We start from the raw sequence: 19,483 nt of genomic DNA, 5'->3' as shown, positions 1-19,483 counted from the left end.
ACCATCATCGATCATGTGTGAATCATCTATTGTTGTGCTCTGCCCTTATTGTCCCAGGAGTGTCTTTTTTATTTCTTGACTGCAGAAGTGATTTTTTATATCTTCGCTTCTTCCTTGCATCTGCAGAATAGCTTTGGTGTTTCCTGGAAGCACAAATTTGAAAACAAGTGGTTGGTGTGGGGGCAATGTGGGGGTCTTTATGTGGTCGTGCAGTGTCAGGAAATAGAGCTCTGCTTTCTGACTTTCCACTCCACTGCCCACCAGCTCTGCAAACTTAGGGAGAGGGGCCACTCTGAAATTATTTATATGGGCAGAGAGGCTTGAGACAGTACCTGCCATGTACTGTAAAGGACCAAAAAGGATTTTTTTAATTGAATCACCATGAGATACAGAACTAAAAATTGTTGATGGATGGCTGAGTTCAGTCATATAATGTTCCAACACCCATTTTTTTTTACCAATGTACATTTCCTGTCATTAGTGCCTCAAGTTCTATCCCGCCAACAACCCCCAATCTTGCATTTCTAGCAGAAACTTTTCTTCTTTCTTTCCATCTACCCCTACATTTTTTTCCTTTTAGGCACTGAGGTTTTCTGTACTGTTACTGAATGTGTATCATATATATCACTATTCCTCCTTTTGGCACTCAAATCTTGTCCATTTCCAACTGTCATTGTCATACTGGGCCCTTCTCTGTCCTAACTCATCCCTTGTGGCAAGCTTCCCACCGTGGCCCGGTCCTTCTAGCCCTCATCTCTATTGGGTATTAAAGAATAAAGTTTTTTGACTCTACAGGCCATCTCGTATATGGCAATTCTGAGTGATAGTGCTGAACACCTCAGATCCTTGGATTTCAACCTTTTTACATCTGTGGACTGATAAAAATACTTTACAAACCACTAAGGCAGAAATAAATTACATTATTTATAGTCAGAATATTACCATATCCAGATTGTTAGAAAGACCACTACAGGATCTAGACCTGGCATGTACTAAGGAACAATAACACTTTTGCAGACTGGTACAAAATTTCTGTGGGTTGGCACTGATCTGCAGCCTAGCCTTTGAAAATCGCTGTCCTAGATAATACACATGTCAATGGCCATATTCTGTTCTAATAAATATCTCTTGTTGACTCTCATTTGAATTTTGTGTTATTTTCATATTGCACAATCTCCATTTTTAAAAGCTACTTAATATTGCAACTTCCCGTAGTGAGGATTTGGGGTCAGGGGCTATATGTAGTTCACACAGCCTCTCATAGGGTCTTGTGGCAATTGAATAAGAAGATAATCATAAATAACTTGGTATGTTGCTAGGCACAGACTAAGCATTTTGCATATATCATTATTATTCTACCCTAATATAATTTTGTTGTTTATCATCAATGTTGTCATTTTTTAAATGAGGGCTAATTCTCAGTTACCTACTTGCTGGAGCATGGTGAGGATGATCTAATTTGTGTGGACACCCTTGGTACATTATAGACGTTTAGTGCTTTTGTTTCTCTCGCTTTGAGTGGATGCATGTAATTGGCTCTCAGTCATGGTTCTCCCTACCCTGCACCCCACAGTCTGTGCTCCAGAGGACTAAATTTTTCTTCCTTTGCAAAACATCACATCCTCTTTTATCTTTTAAATAACTACCTTGGGGCTGGAGTGATAGTAAAGTGAGTAGGGCATTTAATGTCTTGTAGGCAATCAACCAGGTTTGATCCCTGGCATCTTATATTGTCCCCAAGCATCATCAAAAATAATTTCTAGGTAAATAATTAGTAAATAACTAGGAATAATTATATTAATCATTATGTTAATCATAGGACTAATGATGCTCATTAACTCCTGAACATCACTGGGTGTGGTCCAACCCCCAAATGGAAAAAAATTAATATCCATCAAGTTCTAATCTTAATTTATTAAACAAGTGATTTCCTCTCAATCCAAAGATAATAACTAATATTATTTGAGTCTCAGGACCTGAAAAGCCTTTATACATCTATCATTTTATTTTCCAAGCCAAGTCCCATTTCTTTTAGCATCATTTCCTCACATCCAGATTGCTGTACCTGCCTTGAATGCTTTTGAAAACCCCATCCCAAACATTGCACTGTTAATACGATGTCAACTTGCTCACTTCTTTGGATTTCAAAACCCTGATCCCAGGATACTTGGCCTATAAAAGGAAAGTTGAAGGCTCTGCTTTCTTCTTTAATTGAGGCAATAACTGCCATAGATGTTGACTGTCTGATTTGAACTCCATGTGCAGAGCAAGTGGTACTTAATGCCCCTTTGGGGAGGAGGATGTTTTGCTGGGTGACATTTAGATTGCTGTCCACATCCCTAGTCTATAGCCCCACCTCCTAACCCCCAGTCCTACCCATAGCATTTCATGGAGGTGGGTGTGTTGCTATGAATAAAGCCAAAACTCAAACAAACTTGAGCCAGTCTGGCTAAGGAGTATGGTGGGCTTCTCCAGTTACCAGCCATGCAATTCTTCAGCATGTCCTTCTTCAGAGCCTCTATTTCTTTATCTGTTGTTCTGACCCAGTCAGCCATCAAGGCTCAACTTTCATCTTCATGGTGTGTTCACGACTGAGGATATGTCCCAAGCTAATGACCATACATTTAATTCCATTTCAACAATAAGAACTGGGGAGGATATGTGCAGGGTGGCAGGGCCACAAGCATAAAAGATGGTCAGGCAGTGGCATACGAGGTACCAGAGAGAAGTTAAATGTAAACATTGAGGATTAGGAATGTCTAGGAAACATCGCAATATTAGTGGTTGATATTAATGGTTGATAGGTATTCACTCTTAATCAGAGCTCTCTGTTAGGATGGAGTGACAGCCCCAAGTCAAGCCTGAACTAACCACTATCATGGGGAGATGGTGTCTCTCTTTGTGCTGTCCTTCACTATTTCTAGACCAGTGTTTCTGAAGCTTTTGTCTTGAGAAAAATCCCCAGAGCAATTGGTGTATAGTGTCCCCCAGAATCACTGCTTTACTGGGTTATGTCTGCCAGGTGATTTGAGAGCATCATCACAGAAGGGATCCAGTAGTCTGGGAAACTATAGTACAAAGTGTTGATTCTAGAGCAAAGACAAGTAGCCTTGGTGTCAGGCCACATAGTAAATATGGCAGCTTTCCAGGCCTCACTGACTCTGTTGTCCATCTTCTCTGCTGCCAAAGTGCACAGGCAGTCAATAACTCTATGCCATGTATGACATGAGCCAATGACTCAGTATGCTTGGATGGGTAACCATATAACTTGATTACAACAGCAGAAAACCACTGGATTTAGCTTGTGCCTATAGTCCACCTGTAAGATTAATTTTATGTGTCAGCATGACTGGATGTTTAACATTTAGTTAAAGTTTATTATAGGTGTAACTTCTTGGTGTGTTTCTGGATGAAATTAATATTTGAATCATACTGAGAAAACATGCAGATAACTCTTCCTGATGTGCGTAAGCCTTGGTCAACTCACTGTAGACAGGTTATTTTTTAAAGGTAGAAAAAGAGAATTTGTTCTCTCTGTATGATTGTTTTTGAGATGGGACACTGGACTTCTGCTTTTAGACCTGGACTGAAAACAGCACCCCCTCAGTTCTCCTAGTTCTTATGTCTTTGATCTGCAGATATGAGGACTTCTACTTCTCCAGAATCTTGTGAGCCAATTTCTTACAATAAATCTCATTACAAAGATATATAAACACATTATCTATTATACATATCTCTATCATTCACATCTCATGTCTTTTGTTGATTATGCGGATGATCCTGAGCAAGTTAAACCTCAATTTCCTCATCTAAAAGCTGCTGTTCTCTTTAAGAACATTGTGCCAAAATTTAGATTAATGCAGTCAAGTCTCAGCATTATGTCTTGCATGACTAACTCCCTCAGGATTAGAAGAGAAAATGTGGGAAAAAGGCATTAAAACCTGCAGCAAACTGAGACAGAAAAGAGTAGTCTTAGATGAGATGAGCTAGGACTGGAGATGGATCTGTACATATGATAGGGTGCAACTGCAAGGTCACTTACTTATTGCCTCTCTTAAACTCTGGACTTAGTTTCCAGTCTTCCTTAATTCATTCGGTCGTGAGAAATCTTCAGGTGTCCTTTTAGACAGAAAGAGAACTGGGAACTTTCCCTCTCTCCCCATCCCGACCGAATTCTCCTCTCTTTTGTGTATCCCTCATCAATGGTAGTAACACTTACCCTGTGATACAGCTCATTACTCTAAGGCTAAGCTGTCCCCAACCCTTATCCTACAAACCCCTTGAATCCACTCTTTTCACATTTTTGAATTCCACTCTTTGCTACTACTTCCTACAGGCTCCATCTGCTCTCCACTGGGATATCTCATCTAATTTCTTCTTTAAGTTCCTGCCTCTAGTCATGCTTCTTCCAGTATTTCACACCATAGACATTTCTATATTTCTTAATATAGATTTATATTATATGTGTATGCCATATCAATATATATATCAGTTCTTAATATAGATTTATATTTTATGTGTATGTCATATTAATATATATATATCAGTTCTTCCTTATTCAATTTGTTCCTAGTTGATATCCCAGATTGCTATCTCAGGTGTAATTTTCTTTGCCTTCTTACTTTCACTAGTTTCTTCTATTTAGTTTCTTCTGTGAACTTTGCACAATGGTTTCTATCCCTGCCTTGTTCTCAGCCCACTTTTGGAGCCAATGTCTTTCCTCTCTGCTTGAATTAATTTTACTCTTTAAAAATTGGGGCAGAGGGGGCCAGAGAGATAGCATGGAGGTAAGGCATTTGCCTTACATGCAGAAGGTCAGTGGTTCGAATACCTGCATCCCATATGGTTCTCCGAGTCTGCCAGCAGTGATTTCTGAGTGTAGAGCCAGGAGGAACCCCCCCCCAAAAAAAAACACAAAAAATTGGGGCAGGGACAGAGAGATATTACAGAGGTTTAAGGCACTTGGTTTGTACACAGCAGGCCCCAGTTAGATATCTGTCCCCCAGTTTGATTCACCTAAGCAACTCAGGAGTGACTCTGATAGTAGGTGGGTGTAATCCTCAAACAACTCAGAGTAGATACCATTTGTTTCTGAAAACTTTCACATTTTTATTCTTTTACTCAATAGTCTGTATCAGATTCCCCTATTTTTGCTCTTTTAGCCCCCTGTATTTCCTGACATAACATTTATCACATGAATCATTTCAGGGAGTTCCATGAAACCAGTCACTGCTGCCCTCTCCTTGTATCTCACACAGGGACCGTTTCCTGCATTTTCTCGGAGCGGGATTTCAGTACCATGGACTGAACTGGCCACCAGGGTTTATGCAAAGACTTCTAGAAATCTGCCATACTGTAACTTGCCATGATCTTTTCTCATGCTAACTTGACAGACTGATCCTGTTTTATAAGGCTCCCAGGGTTGACTTAATCAGGTCTGGTAATACAAAGAAGTGACTTTTATGAACGATACAGTTTAGACACATGGAGTTTCTAGAAACCACCATAGTGTGTGTGTGTGTGTGTGTGTGTGTGTGTGTGTGTGTGTGTGTGTGTGAGAGAGAGAGAGAGAGAGATAGACAGACAAAAAGATGGAGACAGAGACAAAGAGACAAACAGAGATAGAGAAGCAAGCAGAGAGAAAGAGAGGAGAGAGAGTTGTGGAACAGTGCTGGAAAGTACCAGGGCAGTACTTAGAAGAAATGTGACTTTAATGTGAGTTCTAGAGAGAAGAATTTAGAGAGGTAGAAAATGCAGACTAAGGAGCTTTAAGATGGGGCCATGTGAATATTTCAAGGACTTGATGCCTAGGCTAGCAACTAGCCCTTGTTGTCTGGTACCTGACCTTAGATAATTTGAGCAGTGGGATTATGTCTTTTTTTGAGGGTGGGGTCACACCCAGCAGTGTTCAGGGGTTACTCCTGCCTCTATGCTCAGAAATTGCTCCTGGCAAGCTCAGGGGACCATATGGGATGCCGGGATTTGAACCACCGATCTTCTGCATGAGAGGCAAATGCCTTACCTTCATGCTATCTCTCCGGCCCCTGGGATTATGTCTTGTATCTGAATGGTTTGTAGTGGAGGTAGTTGTTCTTTAGAATGACTGAGGGTTTGCTTGTGGGCCAGCTGTTTGCAGGTTCTAATCCTGGAAAGGACAGTCCATTCTAGTGTTAGCACGTCTTAACATACCAAAGTGCTAGCATTCAAAAATAGGCTCAAATACTAATTTTGCACCTGAACACAGCTTTTTTCTCCTGGGTGATTAGTCATGCTTGGCACAGTTTGTTCATCACATGCCTCATGTTGTTATGAGGTTATAAGCATTTGAATCTCATGTGGGATTTTAGGATAAGTGGCAGAAGCTCTAGGCATATTTTTTCCCATGTATAATCATCATGGCATATAGTCAAACCTCAGTAAATGTTTGTTATATAAATATATGAAACTACCAATACTACAACCCTCTTCTGTTTTCTAGTTTGAGGTTTGATTTTTATCTTTAATAAATCCTTTCTTCTGATTTGGTCTTGCCTGCATCTATTTTTATTTACCTAGAATTATAATCATAGTGTTAGATGAAAAGTGTCAGGTTATAAAGTAACACATTGTACTCTTACTTTTCTGAAACATACACCTATACACATATAATCTATACACACAACAGACCTGTCTCCATATGAATCTAAATTATCTCCAACAAAATGTTAGCCATGTTACCTCTGGTGGTGAAAATACTAATAACAAGTAATTTTACATGTGAGAATACAAACTTATGTGTATAATATCAGGCCTACCTCAGTAACTGTTCAGACTTGCAGTATTGACACTTTCAGTACTATAGACTCCCACAAAGGACAGTGGGATTTTTCATTCAAGAAATACTGGTGGTGGGAAGGTTGCACTATTGAAGGAAGGGGGTATGCTTTTTATGACTATAACCCAATTACAAATATATTTAACTATGGTGCTTAAATAAAGATATTAAAAAAAAGAATAGTGGTAGTAGAGTAAAAAAATTACTGAACTGGGTTGGAAAGATAGTACAGCAGGTAGGTTGCTTGCCTTGCATATAGCCAACATGGGTTCCATCCTGGCTATCCCATATAGTTCCCTGAACCCTTTTCAAGAGTAATTCTTGAGCACAGAGCCAGGAGTAAGCCCTGAGCATTGCCGGGTGTGACCCAAAAACTAAAAGAAAGAAAATAAACACTGAACTAAATGAATCAACCCCATGGGGAAGTAATTACTGTATGTGGTTTTCTAGCAGTCAGGATATGAACAGTTGGTTTCTTGATGAGCTGCAGCCTCAACTGGAGTCCCTGTTCTTTACAGACAAACTGAAATAATGACCAAATTATCTGCCTGTTGTCCTGTCGGTAATAGGGGTGTTTGCACCAGGATGATGGAAGGCAGAGAGTGGTCAGCAAAGGCCTGTGGAGACAGAAAAGCTTAGCAATTGCTACAGCCAGGCCACCCGGTGGTAGAAGCACATGGATCACGGTGGGCTCACATTTGTACTTTTGTGTAACATAGACTCACTGCACACATGTGAATATGTGATGTTGGTTGTCTGGTGCCCTCTGGCTCTTGGTCATTCCTGCACACCCCACCTTTTGAAAAGCTTCTCTGGAAGAATAATGAGCAATTCAATGGTGGCTGCAGGTTCCAAGGAAGAATTGAAGCTTCCTTCTGTACAATACTCTGTTTATGTGTGTGTCCCACCACTGCCCCTCTCTAACTCTGAATTACTCTTGCCCACCAGCATACCCCTACCCCACCACCTTCTAGTATCTCCAGGAAGGAAGTACTCTGATGGGTAAATGATGGGCAGCAATGTGGAGCAATTTTGTATGTTCAATGCCTTTGTTTCTGTTCCCCTAGCACAGATAGGTGCTTTGCTTTTTTCCCCAGGAATAAATGACCCCTACGTGTCACCCCTGGCCACAGCTCTCTTATAGAACCAACTGATCACAGACCAATCTGGTTAAAGTCTCTATATATTTGGTCCTCCCACTCAATTACTTGGGGATACCTCCTTGTAATTCTAAGGCAACTGGCTTGAGGGTTCACTGTGACAGCTTGAGAATATATGCTTTTCAGGTCCAGTGGTACTGGAGATAACTTAGGTCAATTTAGCAGTATTTGATGATTCCCAAGGCAGTATCTGGTGATGCTTTTGGAGTCACAGGGTGCCTGAGTCATATGCAAGGCATAAACCTTAGCTCCTCCTACCCACAGTTTAAAGTTCTGTGTCTCTTGCTCTAAGTTCTAGTCTAGTGAAGTTATTCAGCAGTTATGTGCTGAACAGGCACAATATAGAGATGAAGGAGGCAGGAAAGAGTGCAAAAAGGCCTGGCCCTGGTAACTCACATTCTGGTGGAGGGAAGTAGCTGAATGTCTGCTGCTCTGCATCATGGTATGACTGGAAGGGAAGAACTGGTGGTCAGGCTGAGGAAGAGCCTGCAAGGCTGCTGTTCCATAACCAGCCTCTACCAGCAGACTCTCTTCTTACCTCATCATTCTCTCCTCCAACACTCCGACATTCCCAATAGATTCATCCATCTGTTAGCAAGTCTGACTTCAGGAGTGATGAACAACTATTGTCCTGTTCATTGTTTACTTTGATGTGGGGGGGGCCAGTCCTGGCAATTTTCAGCCAACAGAATTAGATAGCTCAAATCTTGGATGCATCAATGTTATTCTGGTAAGGTCTAGTCATTTTGGGGGCCAACTAATCAACCCCAAATGTTGCTCAGGAACTACTAGAACCACAGTTGGAGATGCAAGGGAGACCAGAAGTACCAGGATCAAATTCAGGCTCTTGAACTTGCAAGTCTTGCACTGGATGTCGTCTTCTGAGCTCTTGCCCTGACCCAGCTTTCCTTTTACACCAAAACTTCAGCTGTAAATTGAGGCTCGTAGAAGCATCCACATCTGGGATGTCGGTGCATGACAATGGGTTGAAAATGCCCGGCCTCTCTGAGAGATTTACACTAAACTCAAATATCCCCACATTTCACACCCTGTGTCTGAGGCCCTTATCTCTCTGCCATGCTCTCCTCTAGAGAGCATTCTCTCTGCTGAAATCCCTATGAATAAATATGGTCTCATCCACTCTGTCTCTCAATATGAGCACAGATGAGTCTCTAACAAGCATGGTGAGTGAATGAATGCATGAATAAAAGTGAGGTGTGTGAATCATGTCACACAAAGGCACCTCCAGCTTGTGAATCAGGTTTCTGGAAGCCCTGGAGAATCCACACCAACACACAAATGGTATTATTGGGGCTGCAAGTTTATTAAGGATGTGTCCCATGGCTGGTGACTAAAGATTCAGAAGGAATCCATAGGTTGCACAGGGAATTCAAAAGTTGGCCAGGAGTACATGAACAATCTGCTCACCTAGCTAACAGTGGGGTCATTTTCAGGGAGCCATTAGCTCAGGATAGAGGGATTTACTGCAAGATGGGAGTAAGTATGCCAAGGATAATTGTTACTTCTGCAGCTGGGCTTATGCTTCCTATACACCATTACCCAGATCTGAGACCTTGTCCCCTGTCCACTTCTTTGTGTGCATGAAGTTATCTTAGACTTACAAGGGAGTGTTGTTGTTCATCTGTATGAGAGCAGGTATGAGAACATGCTTCTCCAATAACCTAACACTTAAGAGTTGCACACTACAGGTGTATTGAGGCAGTATGACAAAGTTTCCAAGAAAATAGGACATCAGTGGTTGTGGAGAATAGAGAGCATACAGGAAACACATCATGTCTATCATTTACCTGTGGCTCTAGAGATGATGGTTTAGAGGAAGCAGGCCGATGCACCACAGATTCCAGAGTGGCATAATTGCTCCTTAGAGATCACCAAACTTGCTGGTGGATTGTATGGAAGCTTTCTTCCTTTGTGTTAGGATTCAGAATAGAAGAACGAAACCCCACAATCGAAGTAAAGTTAAACAAAACTAGTCCATCAGCCACAAGCCCCATACTGACAATTCAGGGCTGTCTTCCAGAGAAGATGACCACACCCAAGTTCACAAATCAGATCATATAGGGAGGGGATAAAGGGGGGTTCTAGCTTCTGATAATTTTTAAAATAATTGACTATTTCCCAGGGTGTCCTACTGCCCCTTGTGTCCTTTCCAGATAGGCTATGTGATATGGTCAGATAGCTTGAGGTAGTGTTAATGGAAACAGTCTTGAGAAAGCCTAACCTGTGGCTAACAACATGTGGTCCTTACAAAATGGTGTCCATCTTTGCTCAAAACCCAGGACCCCACACTTTATGTTCTTTTTCTCCCTACCTTCCAAAACAATGACTCTCACTCATGCTTTCCCCCTCTTATTCTGGTGCCCTTTCATGTCCCCTTAAAGCAGGGGTCTCAAACTCAATTTACCTGGGGGCCGCAGGAGGCAAAGTCAGGGTGATCCTTAGTGCAAAGTCAGTAGTAAGCCTTGAACATTGCGGGTGTGTGACCCAAACAACTAAAACAAAACAAAACAAAAAAAGATTCCTCTAGGGCAGGGCTACAAAATGTTGTACGGAGGGCCGCAAACACCCCTCAGGCCACGAGTTTGAGACCCCTGCTAAAGGCTATAGTTGCTGGATCACATTTCTCTGTCTCTCTTCTTTTCTTTCTTTCTCACAAAGTTCACCATTCTCTCAATTCTGATCTTTGCTCAGAAATTAATCCCAATCTCAATTTTTATTAATTTCACCTCTTCTGTAAGGGTTTCTAGGGTTTGTGAAGCAAGATGGCCACAAAATTTAGCAGAATCAACCAGGGACTTGCTGAAACCTGAATTCCTGAGCCTCTATTGCAGGGCATATGGATTTACAAATACATTTCTAGCAAGTTCCCAGGGAATGGAGATGTTACTGGTTCATGTCATAGTTTGAGTATTACTGACTTAGTGTACAGAGACCAGAAAGCAGAGGAAAAGAACCTTCATGTCCTCTGGAGCAGAGGAGAAAATTGAAAAAGCCCACATGCTAGATGCTTGCTCGTTATCACAAGAGTTATGCTTTCTACTGGGATGGTACCTGTGCTAAATAGGGTCACCATTGACAGTTTCAAAAGGATTTTCTAAATCCAAGAGGGATGCATTCAGAGTGTAGAACTACTAAGGTTCATGAAAAACATGATCCAAGGGTATGTTAGGCCTGGACAAATACATTTTTAGATTCTTACACTTTGGGCATTTTGAGAAATAGGAGTTTAGGGCAGCCGGTAGTTTAAGAAGAAAAAGGAGAATACAGGCCTGAGGTATCAGGATTGCAGAAAAACATTAACCCTTTATACTTCCCAATGACCAATCTGGTATTTGTGTCCTTCAGTAAGTTATTTCAACTTTCTCAACTTCATTATTTTTGAAATAGGAATAGAACAATTTTCTTTCCTTACTGAGTACACATACTGAGTGCCTGGTTTGTGCAGGTATATGCTCTGGGGAACTGAAGTAGAAACTGGTAGACCAAACAAGTCATCCAGGATTTCTATGCTCATGATTTCAGGGTCCAGATAGTAGATATTAATCCAGGAGACACTGTTTTCTGTAGTCATTCACATTCCAACTAGGAAAATTTTCTCCCTTGACTTCATAAAACTCCATGCCTCTTATCTTATATGTTCTAAATTAAACTATTTCCTTTTCTTAAAAAAAATTCATTCAAGGCAAAATCTGGAAAAGATACTATGAAGAAATGTATGTGATTTAGAGAAGTTTAATAGGGCATTTCATAGGGGTATGACTCAGGTAAAGATACCCACAACCCACAATGAAAACTTAAGCAGAGAATAGAATCTTCCAGACCCAAGCCCTGAGAATAGAAAACATTGTACACTTAGGGGCTGTAGTAGGCTGAGGGTTTTGAGGCAGGAAGGTTGAAGCCTGGCTGAGCATCTTAAAGACCAAAGAGCTGAGTCAAAGAGAAGAGATCCGAGACTGTGTGAGGGATTAGGTCTGGATCGAGTTTACAGTCAGTCTTAGGTTACCTTAGACTCTGGGATCAAGGCCCAGATTCAGTACCATGATTGGTGGGATTTGGTTCTTCACAGGTCTACATAGGACCACGAATTTGAGTTTTTCATTGGTCACTGCCAAAGGTTGCCTCCATTTCATGCCATCTGCATGTCTCCACAGGGCAGTTCACATTTCTTCAGAATGAAAAAAGAGAAGTGGGCACCTTATATTCTTACCTCAGAAGAGATGCCCTATGTTCTGTCATAAGTGAGTCAAGACATATTCTATATTCCATGCAAAACAGGAAGCAGAAGTCACTGGCATCTTGGCTGCCTGCAAAAGTAGCAGATTATCCCCAGAGTATTTTTGAGTAGAGACTAGGCTGGTTAAGAATGACTCATAGGTCAGGTGAGGGGTAGAGAAAGGAAAGGTCTAATGAGACTTTCAGAAGAACTTAGGAACATAACTTACATTTTGCCTTATTTGTCCCTGTAATGAGGAGAATGAGGACACACAGGCAAGGAACCTTGGATCTACCATAAGATTGGAACCCAATTTATTGAAAGTTGTGCTTCTTTAGGAACTTGGGATCAAAGCCAGGCCCAAGCAAGCATAAATGTTCAATGTTATGACAAGATAAAAGTCCGAGCGTTTCAGGAACAAGCCTTTTGGCTTGTTCTCAAAACTACAAAGATGCCATCTTGACTTGCATTCTGCTGATTGGCAGTTTTCCAGCCAAAACTGTTTTCCTCTATTTTCTTGGCTTCTACAAGTTCTTTTTAAATCCTCTTCTCCTGTCTCTCTTCAGTGGCTCTATCAGAGGAGGATAGGTATCTGCCTCCATTTCCACACCAAGCATCTAAGGTAATGATCCGTGTCATTGTCCTGAGTTAATATTTATTGCATGGCATGGTTCAGCACCTGGCACTCAATGAACCTCAATGCCTATTAATAAAGATGAGCGATGTGAATTATTCACCACTTAGTGCTACCTGGTGTTTTATCTGTGGGAGAGAAATGAACAGTGTTTGGCAACATTGGAGTAGGTAGCAGAGAATCTCTAGAAAGATGTTCCCTTTGGAACTGTCTCCAAGGTTAGCTGAGTTGCATGCAGGTTCACAAACTGATGTTGATCTTACATTCCCATGGGGAGGCTTTGGGGAAAATACTCATCACTCTAAATCTCAGTTCTTCTCCATGTGAAGCCTGCACATAATTCTTGCTTCATAAAATCTCTTAGTCTGGGTTGTCCCTGAAGCTAACCTGAGACAGACGCTGAAAATCTGAAAATGCCGTGGAAAGAACTTGAGAAAGTAGCACCAGAGGTCGGAGTCCTGTAATAAAGAGCGAACACTGAATGTTTCAAGCATGCTATTTGAATTATCATTTTGATGGATTTTTTATTTTCGATTGATTTTTTTCACTATTTTTCTTTTATATTTTGTCAGGTATTATCATTTATTTGAAAAGATATTTTATTAAAATGCTCTGGATCTGTTGGGAAGGGAGAGAAAGAAAAGAATAGCTAGTGATGTAGAGTTACCACTGTGGGTTCTTAATTCCTATGGGATTGGAGCTAATATAAAATTGAATGTCAGGGTGATTCCATCCCAGGATGGAGGAGACTAAGGTGACTCACTATTCACCTATACTAGAAGCCATCAGATATGTATACCCAGTTCCAGGAATATGGGCAGGTCAGGGATTGACAATACTGCTTTCTTCCAAAGAGCCTCATTCACTACAGGGAACAACCTCTGTTTGCAGCTTCTGTGCATGTATACACAATATATATATATATATATATATATATATATATATATATATATATATATATACATACATACATATATCTCAACTCCACACTCTCCAGTAAATTTATTATGGACTCAGTACATATTCTTGGAATGAATTGTGGTAAAGAAAGATATTAATTAAAAGGTTACTGTACTTTCTAGCCCCTAGGAGGTGCTCCAGAATTTATTTTTGCATTTTATTGTTATGGAGGGGGCCACGAAGAGTGTGTGCTCGGAGATTTGTTTAAGAAGGATTCATCAACTATTGTACCAATAGTTGGTACAATAGTTGTACCAATAGTTGCCACTTCTCCTGATACACAACTGTAGAGTGATTTTCACTGCAAAAGTGATTACTCCAAATTCATTATGATTCATGCAAGAGCCTCTGGGATAAAAGATACTATAGCTTCTTCTGTTGCATTAGACCAGCAGGCGTCCATTGTGTTTCCAAACAAAGTTGCTGTGTCTGCCTGGGTAAATTGATTTCCATTCATTCACTTATTCAATGATTGTCTACCTTCTTTTATCCTTTTTTGGACCAAATCTGATTGTATTCAGGGGATCACACAAGGCTAGGAACTGAATTCTGGGTTCCTGCATGCAAAGCTTGTATGCCAGCCCTTTGAACTTTCACTAGCCCAGCTTTGATATCTCTTGATAAAGCAACTACTATTTCCCAGAACTGTTTTGTTCTTTTAAAATATTATAGAGATTCATAGCACAGGCTCTGGAATCAGACTACTTGAGTCTCCTCACAAAATTTTAGCTGTGTGTCTGGAAATAATCTGAACATTTCAGATCTGTTTCCCATTCTATGAAATGGATTGGTACCAGTACCTTCTAAGAATTAAAGTCAACATTGCCAAGAAAGCATTTATTTTGTATATGTGCTGCCAAAGCAAGCAAAGTCCAGAAAGTGTCTAACAATGAACCTCAGTCATATGAATATTCAGTACATGTTCGATATTACTGTGGTCTCTTCAATGACATGAGGTCAGTTAGATTCATTCTTTCGGAGATGCAAAGAAGTAACTTGTGCACAATTACTCTTAGAATCCAGTGTCCATGGATGTTGAATATCCAAAAGCTTCTTGTTAAAAATTGCCACAGCAGAGACAGGCTGAATGGAGCAGAGTTTTGTTGTACATTTTCTTACTTATACCCATGCCTCTAGCAGAGCTGTGTACTCCCCACCTAAATCCCTGTGAGTATGGAATTCTGAATCAGAGAGACTAACTTTAAACCCATGCTGACCCTTGTATTGGTTTTGTGACTTATAAGTCATCTTTAGAATCCACATTTCAGGGGAAGACTCATTTTCCAATACCACACAGTTAAGAACATTTAAAGCCTGGATTTGACCTTCTGGTCTCCTGAATTCAGAAAAGAGAAATCAAAATCTCTTTTTAACTCTAAGATATTTAACTGTAGGAATCTCTAAAAATTCAAGAATGAAAATGATCTAATAGTACCTCTGCCTAACACTAAATGCCCACAAGAACTCAAGTCTGCATTGGAAAGCCTAAGCACTTTCTTGCCCCCACATCCCTTGGTATTTTTTAGTCATTGGGCAAATCTCTTAATGCCCATTCTATCCAACTGGGTGTCCACTGCATACATCCTAGCACCTAGAATAAATACCTGAGTATCCACTACATACATCTGTGTCCACGATATACATATCACTGCCCACTCCGCCACATGTGTACAGTTGTCTACAGCATGCATCTGAGTGTTCTCTAAACACTTGATGCTTAAAGAGGGACTGGCTGTCAAACACAGAAATGAGACACCCTGGTCTTTCTGGAGCCAAATTCAACTTTTCTTGTCTGCTCCATTCAACCCAGGGTGGCTCAGGAGCAAATGGAATTGCATAAGTCCACCTGGACATCAACACACTTTGATCCATTGATTTGGATTGGGTGGTTCTTTGGAGAGTTCTCTAACTTTATTTTTACTCTTAAACTTGTAGTCAATGGCAACTGGATAACAGCAGTAGCTACCACTCTTTGAATGTTTTCTTAGGGTTAGGCTCTGCCCAAGATCTGACCAATATGAAACTAACCTCCACCAGGGTTATTTATATGCTCTTCCTCCTTTCTTCCCTCACCCCTCCCCCTTCCCTCCCTCCATTCCTCTCTTCCTTTCTTCCTTCCTTCCTTCCTGGGCAGGACTTATTCCTGACTCCACTCAGGACTTTCCTGGCAGTACTCAAGGGGCCATATGGGGTACTGGGTGTCTTAACAAGGCTGAGGCATGATCCTAACCCAATCTTCCAAGTTTCCCCTTTTCAAGACCCTTGGTGTCTCAGCAGGTACAAGTCTATCCACTGTGTGGCAGTCCTGGAAAGGGTGGTTGGTGCTGCAGTATGCATATGCAGTGTCCATAAAAATGTGATTTCATTGCTGACACTGATACTTTGGAATAAAATTTAGTCCTCACTCAAAAGCCCATTAACTAGAGCCATTTGGCAACCCATCCGAGAGTTAATTTTTATGGAGAGGAAAAATACTGGCAGGGAGTGGGCTATCCTCCTTGAAACGAATCACTTGCCTAGTCAGCTAGGCCCAGTGGTCTTCTCTGAGCACTGGATGCTCCAGCGTGTCAATGCAGCGTTGCTCAGGAGATCCCGGTGTCATTTTCAGATGGTTGAGTGTGTTTGGCTGTGGTGTTACATCTCGGGCTTGCCAATTACACTTCATTAACAGAGAAGCACAAGCAGTAAATCATTGATCAGAAACAGGTTGTTAAGTGGCCTGGTGGAAGCGTCTACCGGCTGGCAGGGTGCGGACTCACAATTGATGGATGCCCAAGCTCCACACTTGCCCAGGTAGCCCATTAAAGCCATCCTGCTAATAATTTTCACTAATATTTATGGAGCTAGTTTCCCAAGTGCCTGTAAGTCCTTTATTCTCAGGGCAACCCTAAAATATTCAATTCCCAGATTCAGAAGGGGGAAACAGAATTGCTGAAGGGTTATTAGGATTGCCGAAGCTGCTCCTGGAAAGGAAGAGGAGGCAGAGGAAGAAAGTAGCACAGGAAGGGCTGAACCCGGTTTATGCTTTTATTCCCTCCCCCACATCCTTGGATTTTATTCCTGGAATTGGGGGAATCCCAGGTTTGTGATGAGACATTGCTCACTTTGGATTTGGCCAAGGCACTGCCCCACATCTGCAGGTTCTTTTGTGTGGTGGACCCACTGCCTCCTTGAGATTGTGGGGGGAAATGAGGTTCTGTAAGATTGAATTTTAACCTGTGCCTTGCTACAGCTGATGGTGACCAGCTTGGTCAGGCTGCAGCTAATCCATCTGACTTCGCTTCCATGCCTGTCGTCTGGAGCAGCTGGGCCAGTTCATATCCTATTAACCTTGTCTGTTGGAATGACACCTGGCTGTGCTCAGGCCTTGATTCCTGTAATTAGGAATGTAAACAACTTCGGCTTGCTCCTGTTGGTGCTGGCTCTGTGCCGGCCTCAACTCACCCCCCCCCACCAAACCGGACCCCATTTCACATCTTCCATAGCTAAAGCAGGTGGGACTGTGCCTGCCGCTGAGTTTGGATTGTAACACTTACTTGTGGGTTGCCTCTGCTGAACCAGAAGCTGGGAGCCACTCAAATTTTTGTTCAAACTGACAGTGGGAATTTTTATTTCTATTTTGTTGATGAATTTTTAGAGAAATTGACTGCATAATTTAAGGTGTTATGTATGGTCATGAACCTTTTTTTTTTTATTATTCTAAGTCCATAGTATATATTAGGGTCTTTTTTGGTATCATGTATTCTATGTATAATGTGAATTTGTTTGGACACATTTATAAAGATGTAAATCAACCTCTGTGTAGTATACAGAATAGTTTAATCGTGCTAAAAAATCTTTCTGTTATCTGTTAATTCATATTCTCCCCAGCCCCCGCCCAAGCCTACTGTGTGCACAGAATTTCTTTTTATTTTATTTTGTTTTCCTTTATTTTATTTCATTTTTATTTTTACTTCCTCTATAGTTTAGTCTTTTCTAGAATGTTGAAATCATGTTGTGTGTAGCTTTTTAGGTGGGCTTCTTTCACTAAGGAATAGGTTTTCCTAGTGCTTCCCTGTCTTTTCATGACCCAATAGGCCACATCTTTTTAGCACTGATAATAATTCGCTGACTCAATGTGCTTCAATTTAGGTATCTACCACCAAGGATATTTGGTTCTTAGGTTTTTGGAAACTTAAACAAAGTTTCTATAAACATCTGTATGCTAGGTTTTGTTCTAAAATGAACTTCTGATTCCTTTAGATAAAAATATCAAGTTGAGTAATTGCTGTAAGAGTGTGTTTTATTTTATAAAATATCACATCATGTTCAGAGAAGTCCAGTAACATGTCCAATAGAAGTAGGAATTCCAGTATCATATCCAGTAATTTGTCTAATCGAAGTCCAGTGAGTCAGTCTCCTAATGCTTGTCCAATAGGAGTCCAGTGATTCTGCCAGTGGGCTAATGCTTATCCAATAAGAGTCCAGTGAGTGTCCTAGTGAGATAATGCTGGTCTAAAAGAAACTCACTGATTTCCCCTTGTAGGATAGTACATCCAATAGGTACCCAGAGAGTCTCCAAGGAGGGTAATGCTTGTCCAATAGTAGTTCAGTGAGCTTTAAAGTAGATTAATGATTATCTAATAGGAGTCCTGTGAGTCTTCTAATACTATAGTGCATGTTCAGTAGAACCAGAATGGAAATGGAATGACATCACATAGGTTGCCAAACGGTGCCAGGCACACTGTTGTATTTAATCTGACTTTAACTGTGATTGACTCTGTTGTATTCAATCTTCACAATCACCTCATTATTCAGGTGCTGTGATCGTCTCCATTTGGCACACGCAGGCACACATGTACACAAGCACACACACACACACACACACACACACACACACACACACCCTAAATCAGAATCGTACCCACAATGAAATCTAGAAGAGCCAAAGAGCTAGACTCAGACCCAAACCTGTCATATTGTCTTGTCCATAACTGCAGGGATCTGCTCTGTAGCTTCTTAAACTGAGTTTCTTGAGAAATTTGCTAAGTTGGAAGGTTTCTGAACGGGCAGTGACCAAAAACAAATCCAAAATTAAGTGCATCATGAATGAAGTTAAGGTTTGTTTCTTTGTTTTTCTTTCTTTCTTTCTTTCTTTCTTTCTTTCTTTCTTTCTTTCTTTCTTTCTTTCTTTCTTTCTTTCTTTCTTTCTTTCTTTCTTTCTTTCTTTCTTTGTTTCTTTCTTTCTTTCTTTCTTTCTTTCTTTCTTTCTTTCTTTCTCTTTTCCTTTGTTGCTTTCTTTCTTTCTCTTTCCTTCCTTTCGCTTTCTTTCTTTCTTTTTTTTTTTTTTTTTTTTTTTGGTTTTTGGGCCACACCCGGTAACGCTCAGGGGTTACTCCTGGCTATGTGCTCAGAAGTTGCTCCTGGCTTGGGGGACCATATGGGACACCAGGGGATCGAACTGCGGTCCGTCCAAGGCTAGCGCAGGCAAGGCAGGCACCTTACCTTTAGCGCCACCGCCCGGCCCCTCTTTCTTTCTCTTCTTTCTTCCTTTCTTTCTTTCTTTCTTTTCCTTCCTTCCTTCCTTCCTTCCTTCCTAAGGTTTTTTTCAACACCTGCCCTTGTTACAGTCAAGAATGAAAAAAAGCAGAAGTTGGGTCCGGAGAGATAGCACAGGCATTTGCCTTGCAAGCAGCCGATCC

At 41.0% G+C, this 19,483-nt stretch overlaps 1 protein-coding gene across 1 annotated transcript in view; it reads left to right on the top strand.

Annotated features, from left to right (window-relative positions):
• HS3ST4 (heparan sulfate-glucosamine 3-sulfotransferase 4) overlaps window positions 1–19,483 on the top strand; it is a 455,289-nt gene that overhangs the window by 297,099 nt on the left and 138,707 nt on the right. The window lies entirely within an intron of this gene.

The sequence above is a fragment of the Suncus etruscus genome, chromosome 15, assembly GCF_024139225.1.
Source record: "Suncus etruscus isolate mSunEtr1 chromosome 15, mSunEtr1.pri.cur, whole genome shotgun sequence".
Lineage (NCBI taxonomy): Eukaryota > Metazoa > Chordata > Mammalia > Eulipotyphla > Soricidae > Suncus > Suncus etruscus.
This window is presented reverse-complemented; position numbering and strand designations above follow the sequence as displayed.